At 33.4% G+C, this 15,079-nt stretch overlaps 1 long non-coding RNA gene and 2 pseudogenes across 2 annotated transcripts; 1 reads left to right on the top strand and 2 right to left on the bottom strand.

The window, feature by feature from the left end:
* The first annotated feature begins 282 nt into the window (after positions 1–282).
* On the top strand, positions 283–2,832 carry LOC107853800 (annotated as a pseudogene).
* Positions 2,833–7,545: 4,713 nt separating this feature from the next.
* Positions 7,546–8,326, bottom strand: LOC124895877. Of its 2 annotated transcripts, none has more exons than XR_007051932.1 (3): positions 8,170–8,326; positions 7,968–8,052; positions 7,546–7,900 (listed from the first exon to the last, which is right to left on the bottom strand). It is a non-coding gene; the product is annotated as an uncharacterized LOC124895877 (long non-coding RNA). The 2 variants fall into 2 exon arrangements; XR_007051931.1 differs by having other exon boundaries at positions 8,126–8,305.
* Positions 8,327–10,547: 2,221 nt separating this feature from the next.
* LOC124896168 lies at positions 10,548–11,980 on the bottom strand (annotated as a pseudogene).
* Between the last annotated feature and the right edge of the window lie 3,099 nt (positions 11,981–15,079).

Below are 15,079 nucleotides of genomic sequence, written 5' to 3'. Positions count from 1 at the left end.
ACAGTTATGACTCCAGAACATCCTGATTCTAATGGTTGTAAGTTGTAACAGAAATCTTGACAATTATGACAACAATTCACTTGGGAGTTGGAAAGATTGTGCTGAGTTAAATGATACTGCAGATACAAACTCATTGGGTAGTTGGAAAGACAGTACAGATGTGCAAGAGCCTTTTGATGGGTCATTGGCGCCCAGGAACAAATCAGATAGTTATGTAGGTGGTGCAGATAGCTCACCTGGGAGTTGGAAAGATTGTGCTGCCTTGAGTGATACTGAAGATACAAACTCATTGGGTAGTTGGAAAAATGGAGTAAACGGGCAACAGCCTTTTGATGAGGCATTGGCCCCCAAGAACAAATTATATAGTTATGTAGGTGGTGCAGATTGCTCATCAAGGCATGTTAAAGAGGAGTCGAGAAGTAAAACATTCAGCTCATCCAAAGCTGCATCAAGCTGAGGGAGGAAAATGTCATGTGCAGATATGGATCAGGAGGATGAGCTTGATGCTGAAGAGGAAACTTCTGTACTGGAGACTAAACTAAACATAGAGTTGTCAAGAGAGCATAGAGAGCACATTCGGTTTTGTAATGTAAAGAGGAAAAGGATTTCATTTCTTTGGAGAGGGTTAATGGGAAGATTGTAAATATACTCGATGGCTTGGAGCTACATACTGGTGTCTTCAGCATGACTGAGCAAAATAGGATTGTTAAATTTGTGGAGAAACTTGAGGAGATGGGGAAGAGTGGACAATGGTATTTCCTTATTATGAAAATCATTTTCTTTTTGTTCTTTCTTATATTTACTGTTGTATCACGAGCTTTATGATGAACCAGACAAAACTTGCTGATACTTCTTTTGCTTTGAAGTATATATGAAATGACATAGTCGTTTTTCTTGTTAAACCTTAGAAACTGTTCCCTGATTGAAAACATACCCGAGAAAGTAATCCAGAATGTTGTTGAGCATAATATATGGGAAACAAAGTCTAAATAAAAATTTGAGACAATTTTAGGAAGACTTGAACTGTGTGGTTATTTTGTTAAGGCTCGTGACTTTTATACAAACGATTTATGCTATGTCTACGCTTCAAATTTTAGTTTTGAATCTTAATTCCAATTCTGGTGGTTTATCATTATGATTAAAGTATATTTTTCCTTCTTCACTCCGTTTGATGAGGTTTTCCTTTTTGCTTGATGGTTGTGAAACATAAGAAAGGGAGCTTTGGAGTAACTGGTAAAGTTGTTGTCATGTGACCAGGAGGTCACGGGTTTAAGCCTAGGAAATAGCCTTTGGCAGAAATGCAAGGTAAAACTGTGTACAATACACCCTTGTGGTGGGGCCCTTCCCCGGACACCGCGCATAGTTGTAGTTTTAGTGCACTGGGCTGCTCTTTTTGGCTATGAAACATAGATTTTCTTTCTAATTCATCCTTATGTTTCCATACCTGTATCTGTACTTCATTTATTAACCTCATTCACTAGTGTACTCTAACCTACCTGTTTTGATTCTTTTAGAGTGAACTTATACAGCGCCACCAAAATGGATGAAGGGCGGGACGTGTGACAATCCAATTTGGTTGTTGCTACAACTATGCAACAGTAAGTACTATCCAATTTGGTTGTTGTTACAACTATGCAACAGTAAGTACTATCCAATTTAGTTGTTGTTACAACTATGCAACAGTAAGTCGTCGACATCATTAAATTATCCTGATCTCTCTCTTCCCCCAGCCCCAAGTGGGAGGGGAAGAGTGAAGAGAAAAGAGATTAGGCTCAGAATCTAGCCTATATGCTTTAGATTTTAGACCATTTCTGGAGAAAACTTTTTTCCCTCTATTTCTTGCCTTATTAAATAAGGCTGTGACATATATGAGTGAATCACTTAAAGAAGGAATAGTAGAGATATGATGACAATTCTTGTAACATGTATGAGTGAATCACCTAAAGAAGGAATTGTAGAGATATGACAATTCTTTTTTTAATGGCAGGATAATAAAGACAATCCCCCAGGTATTCTCAAAGAGTGAAACTGTTGACCCATTGCCTGATCTTCTTAAGAACATGATTAGAAGGCTTGAAGGTGGCATGTGTTGCCTCCAGATTGTGTTCCAGACAGCTGCATTGTCAATATTTATGAAGAGGGGGACTGCATTACCACCTCATATCGACAGTCATGATTTTGTTCGTCCATTTTGTACTGTTTCTTTCCTCAGCGAATGCAATATAGTGTTTGGGTCAAACTTGAAAACCGTAGGTCCAGGTGACTTTGCTGGTGCAATTGCAATTCCCTTGCCAATGGGGTAAGTCCTGAATATTAACCTTTGTCTTTACAAGATTTCGAAGACTATTAATTGTGATATAGCTTCTTCCAGGTCTGTACTTGTCTTGAATGGTAATAGAGCTGATGTGGCTAAACACTCTGTGGCAACCGTTCCTACTAAAAGGTATATACTGAAAGTGTGGAACTTTAATTTCTAGTCATTGGTTAATGTTCTTGCAACAATTTGCTTAAGACACCAAAATCTCATAAACCTATTACAATGCACAGAATATCAATTACATTTAGGAGAATGGATGAATCTAGACGACCAATTGGATGTGCACCTGAGCAGGATTTACTAGGTCTTCAGCCTTTATCCCATGAAGCAGATAGATGTGAGAAATCAAGCACCTCTAAACCATGGCATTCTACAAGAGAACAATTGGGAAGACGAGAAGACAATAAGAAAATAGTAAAGATATCAATTGAGAGGATTCAAAGCCGCGTTACATTGATTGAAATCGACAAGGACCTGTAAATAGGCGAAGATTCAGGGTTTATATGTATAATTAGATTCATGTTGTGACAATGCAGGTTGGTCCATCATCTTCTGCAGTTTTGGCAGCTGTTTGTATTGGTGTGTTCCATTTTCTCCTCGAGTTTACGTTGCCTATTTCCCACCTTGTTTTATGGATCTCTTGTAAGATAGTCCCTTAGTGTAATACTGGTTAAGGTTGTGTCAGACGGAGAATTGCAACCGTAGTTTGCCTACTCGTAATCCTAAACATAGTTTGCCTACACGTTGGCCACCATGGCTACCACGTCCGGTGGGACTAACCCACCGGAAAATAGTCATATGAAAAAGGATATAGAAGGACGTATGGAGAAGGATGTAATTAAGAAGGCTTCTTATGCAAGTTTATTGAAAGAGAAATAGGCTGATAAAGTAATACGCAAAATATTATCCAAACCAGTGGTAATGTTGCATGGTGAACCTAGTATCACTTGGAAATCATCAGAATTAAGAGATTTGATTATACAAGAAAATTTGCAATACGCTTATCATTGGCAAACTTTCGTATGGAAAACCTAATATCATGGAGTTGCGGAAACAAATACCAGTGCAATGTAATATCAAAGGTGATTGCAATATTGGAGTATTGGATGCACGACATATTCTTATTAGATTAAATATTCTAGAAGATTATGTTAACCTAATGTCTACAGGTGCATTTTATATCAAAGCCAAAGACATGTTGTGGCAGATGATAACTATAAAATGGGATCCTTGGCTTGATCCTGATATAGAATCAACCATAGGAGTTGCTTGGATTTCAATGCCGGATCTACCACCCAATTTTTTTGCAAAAAAAGCCATCTTTTCAATAGCTTCAGCAGTGGGGAAACCATTGATGGTGGATATGGCTACTAAAAACCAAACAAGACCTAGCTGTGCGCGAGTGAAAGTGGAAGTGGATCTTGTAGCTAACTTGACAACGAGAGTTAGGATTAATAAAGAGGATGATGTTACTGGAGAAATCAAATTCAAATGAGTACATATTCAATATGATTATAAGCCCAAGTATTGCAAGGAATGTTGTTTACAAGGGCATGATGAAAATTCATGTTGGAATGTACATCCAGAGTTAATGGAAAAGAAGAATGAAGAGAATAAAGAAGATAACAAGGATCAGAATGAAGGTGCCCAGGAAAATAATGCAGCAAAAGAGAATAATATGCAAAGAAGAACGAGAATATATAAACAACAATGGCTCTTGAGACAGAATAAGTACAAGAAAGACAAATCTGGGCGCATATTGGGTCAGATAGAGGAGGAAGCAAATAAGATGCCAGTCTCTAATACCTTTGAGGCACTTGCTGATGATCAGATTGATGTGGAAAATAACCAAAATGATCAAAGTGATAAGGTAGAAAACCCACAGATTAGCATAGAGAGTACAAAAGAATGGGTTAATAATACTTTTATTTAGCCTAATAAAGAAAAGACAAAGGAAACAGCAGCAGATGATGTGAGTAAACAATCTCAACATACTGAGAAGGATTTATATGGTAGTTCTGCATCAGTTAGTCAACAAGTCACAGAAAACAGTGACCAAGATAATATGCAGTTAGCTATAATCCAATCAGAAAAAGATAAAGATGATATGGGTGTAATGGAGTATATTATGCCATTAGCAATCCAGGTGGAGCAGCAGATAACATGCAGTAACAAAGATAACACATTAATGGATGAAGTTGATTTGGAGGATACTACTGATAGAGTGGGAATTGATGGGAATCTGTCTTCTAAGCAGATAGATAGACTAAAATAAAAACAAGGAATTCAAAAAAAGAAACATAATGGTGCTATAAAAGGTACCATTAGCATGCAAACAAGGAGTTCCAAGAAAAATAAGTTGAATAGAATTCAAAATGATAATGAAGAATGGTTGGATGAGCCTAATCAAATTGCAGAAGCTGCCACACAGTTCTATCAGAAGCAGTTTGCTAAAGAAGAAGATCAGACTGACTTTAATATGTTGGAAGAACTTCCTACTATTTTAGATGAAAGGCAGAATGCAGATATTGATAAGGTTCCTGAAATGCAAGAGGTCGAAGATGCAGTAATGGGCTGAACAAAAGCAGTACGGCAGGACCTGATGGCATGACTGAAGCATTCTTTCAGGATGCTTGGGAAATTATAAAGGAAGATTTGTACAAAATGGTGATTGCTTTCTTTTGTGGGTATGATTTACCAAAATTTGGTTCTTCTACCTAAAAAGTTAGTAATTAATACATTTTCTGATTTGAGACCTATATCATTGAGCAATTTTATGAATAAAAATTTCTCTAGAATTCTTCATGAGAGAATTAAAAATGTGTTACCAAAAGTTATTTCAGAGGAACAAGCAGGTTTTGTCCAAGGAAGGAGTATTGCGGAGAATATACCGATGGTACAGGAGATTGTGGCTGATATCAGAAAAATAGGTAAAACTCCTAACATAGTCATAAAGTTAGACATGATGAAAACTTATGACAGAGTGGATTGGTTGTTTCTAACTAAAGTTTTAAGGAAAATAGGCTTTACTGAAGTTTTGATTGATAGGGTGTACAGATTGCTTGGTAACCAATTGGTATTCTATTCTGTTGAATGGACAACCAAAAGGATTCTTCAGGTCTACGAGGGGTTTAAAGCAAGGAGACCCTTTATCACCTACACTCTTTATTCTAGCAGCTGACGTTGTGTCCTGAGCTCTTAAATCACTGTTATCTACTAAAAATTTTAAACTATTTGGGATGCCTAGGGGGAGTTCAAAAGTCAACCACTTTGCTTTTGCTGATGACATGATTATACTTTGCAAAGCTGATTTGACTACTCTAAAGAAAGTAACAGATACTCTTGATAAGTATGAAAAGGTGTCAGGTCAGAAGATTAATAAAGAGAAGAGTGCAATTTACATGCACAAAGGAGTCTCTCAAGGCAATGTGATAATGGCTGAAGTTGCTACAGGTATAAACAAAAGGGATTTTCCATTTACATACTTAGGATGTCCAATTTTTCATATGAGGAAGAAGAAAGATTCCTTTCAGTCAATTATGCAGAAGATAAGCAGTAAACTATAAGGGTGGAAAGGAAAACTACTATCTTATGGTGGTAGGGCTGTCCTAATTAAGAGTGTACTCCAAAGTATTCCTATCCATTGTTTTTCTGTCATGAATCCTCCAGCTAATGTATTATCTGTTGTTCAGAAAATGTTTGCCCAATTCTTTTGGAGCAATCATATTAGGGAGAAAAGTAGGCACTGGGTGAGATGGAGTTCATTATGCTATCCAGCAGAGGAAGGAGGGTTGGGTTTCAGAAGGTTACAAGATGTTTCTATGGCTTTGTTTTGTAAACCATAGTGGAATTTCAGAACTAAGGATTCCATATGGAGTAGGTTCTTACATAACAAATACTGTAGAAAGCATCATCCTAATGAAATTTTCTGGAAGATTGGTGCAGGATCTCAACTATGGAAGAAAATGTTGCAGGCTAGAGATTTGGTGGACCACCAAATTTTATGGAGAAACAGAGGCGGTCAGGATAATATATGGTTGGATAATTGGACAGATATTGAGGATTTATCAAATATTCTTCAGATACAGAGAGGTACAGAAAGCTTGAAGCAGGTTAGGGAGCTAATTGGTGGTATTCAATGAAATGAACCTTTGTTGATGTAGATTCTACCTATGGAGGTTGTTACATATATTAAAGATAAAATAAGGCCCAGAATTGAAGAAGATGGACGGGATATCCCTATTTGGAGATTGGAAACTTCTGGCAAATTCAGCTGTGAAATCAGCATGAGAGTATATCAGGCAGAAGCAAGAAAGAAATGATATATATAACTCTATATGGGTTACAGGCTTACCATTCAAAATGGCATTCTTAATGTGGAGAATATGGAGAGGAAAGGTGCCAGTAGATGCTATGATGAAAAGATGGGGGGTTGAAGGACCAATTAAATGTTGGTGTTGTATGCAGCCTGATCAAGAAACAGTTTCCCTTGTGTTTCTTAGATCATCATTAGCCAACAGGACTTGGTCCTATTTTGCTTCATGTGCAGATATTCTAAATCAAGTAGTATCACTTAGAGAAACCATTCTTACTTGGTGGACAAATGAAGTCAAAGGAAGAATCAAGCCTTACTATCAATCCATCCCAAGTATGATCACATGGGAGCTGTGGAGGAGAAGAAACAGCTTGAAACATGAAGGAAAAAATATGTTTGTGCATAAAGTAATCTTTAATGTTACAAGAAATGTGGGTCTATTACTTAAAGTAAGAAACCCAAGAGGAACTTTTCCTAGTAGCTGGCTTGATATTCTTAAAGAGTTACAAGGAAAGGAGCCTAAAATGAAGATTACAATGGTCATGTGGGATTTCCTCAATCTGGTTGGGTGATTTATAATACTGATGGGGCATCTAGAGGCAATCGAGGGGTTAGTTCTTATGCTTTTTGTGTAAGGAATGAAAATGGAGATCTAATCTATGCAGAAGGAGCTAAAATAGAAGATACCTCTAATGTGGAAGCAGAGGCAAAGGCAATTTTACAAGCAGCTATTCATGTTAATGCAACACAGAAGGAAAAGCTAATCATACAAACTGATTCAATGTTAATACAGAAAGTACTGAGCATGGAATGGAAGTGTCCTTGGCATGTAATAGAATATGTTGAACACACATGAAAGTTAATGCAGAATAAGCAAGTTCAATATCAACATATTATGAGGGAAGGCAATCAGTTGGTAGATCATCTAACAAATCTTGCCATTGACAGAGGAGATTTTGCAATCACAAACTTTCATCAACTACAGTCTCAAGGTAGAGAGATACTAAATAGTGACAAACTAGAGTGTCCTTACATAAGGATAAGAGCAGCAAGAGAGTCATTGGACTAAGCAGGCTATAGTGTTCATAAATACACAACATTACTTTGAGAATGATAGATCTTAGCCTAATTTACCACAGCCTTCAAAAAGGATTTTCGGCAAAAAGAGAAGGTCAGGGAAGTTGTTGGCGAGTAAAACACCTGGATAAAATAGGTCAGGCTACTTGCAAGTGGATCCGAAAATTCCAGTATCTCCAGCACTTCGACAACTACAAAGAAGAGCAAGTAATCAGAACAAGGATGAAAGTTTAATGAAGTTGAAGGGACAAGACTTACACAAAGCTCAGATAGAATACAGGGTCCTGTTTACTTCAACACAAAACAAAATGAGAAGCTTCATCCCATCCAGCGGAGAACACACCTGAAGAAATCACAGCAACCATTAATGGAGAATGAGAATAAGAAAAGGAAGCAAAAAGGGGGGAAGAACCAACTTTTGAAAGTTGATCAGCATAAAAGCAGCTGCAGACAAAAACACCTGGTTGATAAACCACAGAAGAAGCATCAAAATTCTGAATCAGAAGAATAGCTGAGGCAACCAGATATGCGGCGGAGAAGACGGATAATAGGTTTAGGAAACCTATACATTTGTGATATGTAATAATTGAAAGAGTGGGCCGGGTATTTTTCAGAATGGGTTAGCCCATTTTTGGTTATTTAAATAAAGGATAAATTACACAAATTTCATACTTAAAATACTATATTATCTAATATCTCTTATTTTTTTAAAATTTACATAAAATTTCATTTTTCAACTTTACTCTTGATACATATCAAGAAAATCTCACATCCTATTTTTACTCCACCATTAATTTATTCAAGATTTTCATTCCTAAAATATCTCCCTAATTATCAACAATTAAATCATATTGCTTTCTGATTTTTTTTCTTCCATTAATGCTTAAATCATGTTCCTACCTAATTTTTTTCTCCTCCATTAATGCATGCAACTTTTTTTCCTCTCCTAAAATCTCTCCCATTTTAAAAAAAAAAAATCTATTGATACATATATAAATTTATTTAGTTATTCATAGATGTTTATTCTTTTAAATCATTATATGGGTATGAATCAATTAATGGTGATTCATATGAATGATAAATATGATATCATTATATGGGTATTATGGTGATTCATACGATAGATACATTTTGTATGATTTTAACAGGTGATACATATGATATTAATGAGTGATACATATTGTATTATGGTGATTCATATAATAGATACAATTATTTATTTTAATTATTGGGTGATTTATATATATATATATATGATATTATGGTGATTCATATGGTAGATATAATTATTTATTTCGGTGATTCATATGATATTAATGGGTAATATATATATGGTATTATGGTGATTCATATGGTAGATACAATTATTTATTTCAATTATTTGGTGATTCATATGTTATTAATGAAAGGTAATGGTGTAGTTAGTGTAGGAAACAAAAGTAATAATATTTAGAAAAAAAGACTAAAAGCAGAATTGAAACATAATTAAAATTAAATCAAAAAAAAATAGACTAAAATTAAAGACGAAAAAGGTGAAAAAAGACCTAAAAAATATATCTTTCATAACTAAAGACAAAAAAAGAGAAGCATAATTAAAACACCTAAATTAAATCTAAAAAGAGAGAAAAATTAGATATTTTTCTTTAAATAAAAGAATATAATGAATAAAAGAGAATCTATTATTTTCTTAAATAAATATATTGTTAGTTTCAAATGTATCATTTTTTAATATGTATCACCATATAATATATATATCACCATTTCAAAAATCGGGATAAAATGTAATTAAGAAAATAGTCAAAATTTTATGTAATATCACTTAAAAATTCAGGTATTTAAGTAAGTTACCCTTAAATAAAAGTGGGTTGGTCCACTTATTGTAAATACTTTGTTGGTTATTAATAAAGACTAAATTAAACCAAAATATATATATATGTATGGATCTCTTGTAAAAAGAAACTTTATCCTCTTGGAGCTACTAGAAACTATGTGTAGAATCTGAATGGGCATCAGATTACGCTGTGGGTTTGGAAGAGTGATTTTTTTAATGTAGAAACGGATGGATCTGATTTAGGCTCGACGTGTGATCCTCGAGTTTCCATATTAATTTGCAGCTTATAGATTGGTAGGACTCATACTTCAACAATGCAACTTAGTCAATCTTGATTACTTGATAGTGTATTGGTGAAAGCAGTTCAATTCATATGATGTAATTCTAATAGCAGGAATGTGAGTTATACGCATACCACGGAAAAGGATTGGCTCTTAAAAGAAATACATAAATGATAGTTTTGGACTAATATTTCAGTTCTTTGAGATCTTGATTTAATAGATATTGTTTTTATTTCAGTTAAAGAAATATTTTATGTTGAAGTACAGAAGAAAACATCACTGCATAACCTGGAAGATCTACTTATTGGAGTACTAATTTCTTAGAGTTTGTTGCAAATGAAATGAAGGAACAAAAAGTTCAGAAACAATTTCTTTCATTTTCTTCTAGTTTTAGTCCGTCCATCTCAGACATAATTATTGCATCTTTCAGGCGACATTACTCTGTCTTTTAAATGCATCAGATTGATGAAATATTTAGTCTAAAGTTTATTGCAGTAAAGAGTGTTTTTAACAATTCCTGTAGGGCCGTATTAAAGAAAATATTAACAATTCCTTGTATGGGTAGTGTTTTCAACTTAGGTATAAAATTAATACAATCAGCAGTACTCATGTAAATATTTACAATACTGTATCATATCTATTCTAATATACCATATAAATTCAGTCAATAGAAAATTATGCAACATAATTACCATTCTCATAACCCCCTTTTTTGGTAATCTTTCTTTCTCAAACGGAAAAGAGTTGCTCAAATACATTATGTAGTGGAATATAATGATTTCATATACCTCAATAATGTTCAGATTTCGTTGCATTTAAGTGCACCTAAATCCGCCAAGATATTTGTCGTTGAAAAACACATTTTTAGTATCAACAGAAACACACTAATTTTCCATGAATTATTCCTTTCATTTCCAAACCCTAGGGAAAGATATCATTATTTGAATTATTTCACGTTGGCTACAACAAAAATTCTCAATGGTCCAAATGAAATATGCATGGACCAAAACATTTTAAAATCAAATGTAATAACACACCTCAGCTCTTGGTGTCTAACAACATTTAAAAAATAAGGTTCTCATTCAGTTTTCCTCAGGGAAACGCAAGTGTTTACCTTTAGGAGTAGGCAATCCCCCTTCAAGCGCAAAACACCTGCTGAAGCTGCAAATTCATCACGCTCCTCAACTCCTTTGATTTCATCGTCACTGTTGTACACAAACTTGGTGTGCTTGCCAGCAAATTTCTTCACATTTCTTTGTCCTCCTCCGTTAACATTGATACTGCTAATTGCTTCACATAGTTCATCAATTTCTTCTTCTTGGTATGTCAAAACAGCTAACGATTCTGACTTGTCACAAAAATCCAGCAGTAGAGATCTCGTAATATTACTGCCACTCGCCTCAAATTCAAGACTCTCATGCTTCTTCTTTCCCTCCTACGTGATCTTATTCAATATCTGCAACATACGACACACATAGTTCAAATCTTTTGTTGACCCACATTCCCAGAAGTGGATAATAATCCTACAAAATATATATCTTCAATTTGTTTATCTTACTTGCCTTTTTTATCCGTTTCAAAAAAGATGACTCTTTTCTTTTTTCTTTTTTCGCCAACGTCCACTCTTTTCTTTTTTTCCTTTTCTGCCAACGTCCTAATACTAACTTTTTATATGACATGTGTTTAAGAGATTAAAATTTATTTTGGTACATTCTATGTATCATTTCTTTTAAAACCATAAGAATAAAAAAGTTTCTTTACTTTCATAAATTCTACATCAAAGTCAAATTAGACTAACAAATTGAAATCAAGAAATATACCTGAGATATGATAAACTTGTCATCCACTGGGGAAGCTGTAACCGAAGGCAGCAATTCATTCTCAGATAGATCCATAACAGGTGTATTTGCAGGAGTTGGGGCAACAACACTCATTGGAGAATTAATAAAACCATCAACATGAAAGAAATTCGGCATTTTTCCGAATGAGATTTTCGAGATTTCAGCTTCTTCTTCAACCATTTGCAACATTTTCTCCACTTGACCTCTCAACCCGTTGGGACTAGAACGGGGGCTGCTACAGCTCAGCATCTACAAGTTTTTTTTTTTTTAATTAATAACATAAATACTAACCTTCTAAAATTAATTACAACTCTCTCCCTTTTTTTAATTACTTTACTCTCTCCCAATTAATATACATAACATAATCGACATATATATAAGATTCTGTGTATATGTGATATTTTTGTAATATGTTTAGGGAATTAAAATTTTTTGTAATATTGAAAACATAAGTTGTATATTTATGTAATTTTTAATTATTATTTTTTTGTTGTTTTTTTTGGTAACTAGCATCTACAAGCTAATTAGGCCCAACTTGTTGTGTGGGCTTTTGACCCAATAGGCGGTGGACATGATTTTGTAAGGGCAAAATTCACAAATAGAATACTTATCCCTTTAATTATTAGTTTCATAGCAACAGTTTCATCATTACATAATATAGCAAGTTGTATTTTATATTTTTGTAAACTGTTGCTACAAAAATATAAATGCATGTGATTTTACTGCCCTTATGATCGATATGTATTTTGTATTTTTGCAAACTGTTGCTAGAAAAATACAAATACAAATACATACAAATACATATGCTACAAAATGTAATTTGATAAAAGTGTTGTTATTTTTTGTAATTTAATACTTAAGTAAGCTACTTTATGTATTTTTTCCATTTTCTAACCCCACTTAATAAGTGATTCAGGGTGAATCTAAAAAAATAGACCCAATTGGGGTGACTTTCAAATTTTAGCTCCAAACAAAAAGGTTTTCTTAAAATAGTCTTTACCTATTAACTAATATTTTTTGGATGAAATTGCCCCTAATCAATGGAGTAAATTAGATAAATGATCCTCATAATGGATAACAACTCCATATTTATATCTTTCAACTTTTATTTTTTCTCGTTTTAATTTTACTTTGATTTTTATTTTTTCTTTTCTCTTTTTATTTTTAATTTTTCCCAACCCTTACTTTTTTCCTTTTTTCCTCTTAGCTTATTTTTTTCTTTTTTATTTAATATTATTTTTATTTTTTATTTTTTCTTTCCTCTTTTTTTTGGTTTTTTTTATTTTTTCTCAACCCTTACTTTTTTTTCTTTACACCTCTCAACGTCTACTTTTATAAAAAAAAAAACTTTTTACTTTTTTCTTTTTAAATTTTTCTCGATCTTTATTTTTATTTAATCTTTTTTGTTATTTTTATCAACCTTTATTTTTTTTTCCTATTCTCTCTCTCAACTTCTACATTTTCTTTGATTTTTATTTTTAAATATTTTTCTTCATTTTCTTCTTTTTTCGCAATTTTTATTATTTTTGTTCTTTTCTTCGATTTCTTCCATCCAAGTTACATCTCATGAGCAAGAGTTGACACTATCATATTATAAAGGCAAGACTTATGACTTTCGAACAACAAGCTACGTTTCATGGGCAAGAGTTGACACTACTATATTGTAGATGCAAGAGTTATGACTTTCAAACAAGAAGTTATGTTTCATGGGAAAAAGTTGATACTACCACATTGTATTTTGATTTATGAAATATTTTATAACTCTTACCTTAGAGGCAAGACTTAGCTTAGGGACTTTCAAACAACAAATTATACCCCACGGGTAAGAGTTGACTCTACCACGTTATATTTTCATTTATGAGATATTCTACAACTATTGCCTTAGAGGCAAGACTTAACTCAAGGACTATCAAACTACAAATTATGCCCCACGGGTAAGAGTTGACTCTACCACGTTATGTTTTCATTTATGAGATATTCTACAACTATTGCCTTTGAGGCAAGACTTAACTCAAGGACTTTCAAACTACAAATTATGCCCCACGGGTAAGAGTTGACTCTACCACGTTATGTTTTCATTTATGAGATGTTCTACAACTATTGTCTTAGAGGAAAGACTTAGCCCAAGGACTTTCAAACAACAAATTATGCCCTACGGGCAAGATTTGACTCTACCACGTTATGTTTTCATTTATGAGATGTCCTACAACTATTGCCTTAGAGGTAAGACTTAGCGCAAGGATTTTCAAACAACAAATTATGCCCCACGGGCAAGAGTTGACTCTACCACGTTATTTTTTAATTTATGAGATGTTCTACAACTATTGCCTTAGAGGAAAGATTTAGCTCAAGGACTTTTAAACAATAAATTATGCTCCCCGGGAAAGAGTTGAAACTACCACATTATATTTTCATTTATGAGATATTCTAAAACTATTGTCTTAGAGGCAAGACTTAGCTCAAGGACTTTCAAACTACAAATTATGCCCCACGAGCAAGAGTTGACTCTACCACATTATGTTTTTATTTATGAGATGTTCTAAAACTATTTCCTTAGAGGCAAGACTTAGCTTAAGGATTTTCAAACTACAAATTATGTCCCACGAAAAAGAGTTAACTCTACCACGTTATATTTTTATTTATGAGATGTTCTACAACTATTGCCTTAGAGGCAAGAATTGGCTCAAGGACTTTCAAACTATAAATTATGCCCCACGGGCAAGAGTTGACTTTACCACGTTATATTTTCATTTATGAGATGTTCTACAACTATTGCCTTAAAGGCAAGACTTAGCTCAAGGACATTCAAACAACAAATTGTGCTCCACGGACAAGAGTTGAATCTACCACGTTATATTTCCATGCCCTTAAATATGTTTTGATGTCAAAAAAAGAAGATCCCTTTGCGGATTATCCAATTTTTTATTTAGTTGCAAAATAAAATAGAAGTTGAGAAAAAAGAAAAAAAAATTAGAAAAAAAAAAGGCAAGAAAAAAATAAAGACCAAGAAAAAAGAAAAGAATTTAAAATTTTGAGAAAAATAAAAAAGAGAGAGAAAAAAATATAAAAAAATTTGAGAAACATGAGGGAAAAAAAGAGAAATGATAAAAATAAAAAAGAAAAGAAAAATAAACGTTAAGACAAATGAATTAAAAAAACAAAGAGATAGATAAAGTTTGAGAAAAAATAAAAAGAGAAAAAAATAAAGGTTGAGACAAATGAATTAAACATGAAAATAAAATTAAAAAAAAAAAAGTGAAAATAATAAAAATAAAAATAAAAATAGAATTTGAGAGACAAATAAGTATGAAAAGTTAAAAAACATTTGAGGTGTAGAGGACCAAATTATACATGTATTATACTAAAAAGGAAAGAAATAGATAATGCTTGAGAAAAAAGAAAAAAGTGAAAAAAATA

The sequence above is a fragment of the Capsicum annuum genome, chromosome 2 (assembly GCF_002878395.1).
Source record: "Capsicum annuum cultivar UCD-10X-F1 chromosome 2, UCD10Xv1.1, whole genome shotgun sequence".
In the NCBI taxonomy this organism is placed as follows: domain Eukaryota; kingdom Viridiplantae; phylum Streptophyta; class Magnoliopsida; order Solanales; family Solanaceae; genus Capsicum; species Capsicum annuum.
This window is presented reverse-complemented; position numbering and strand designations above follow the sequence as displayed.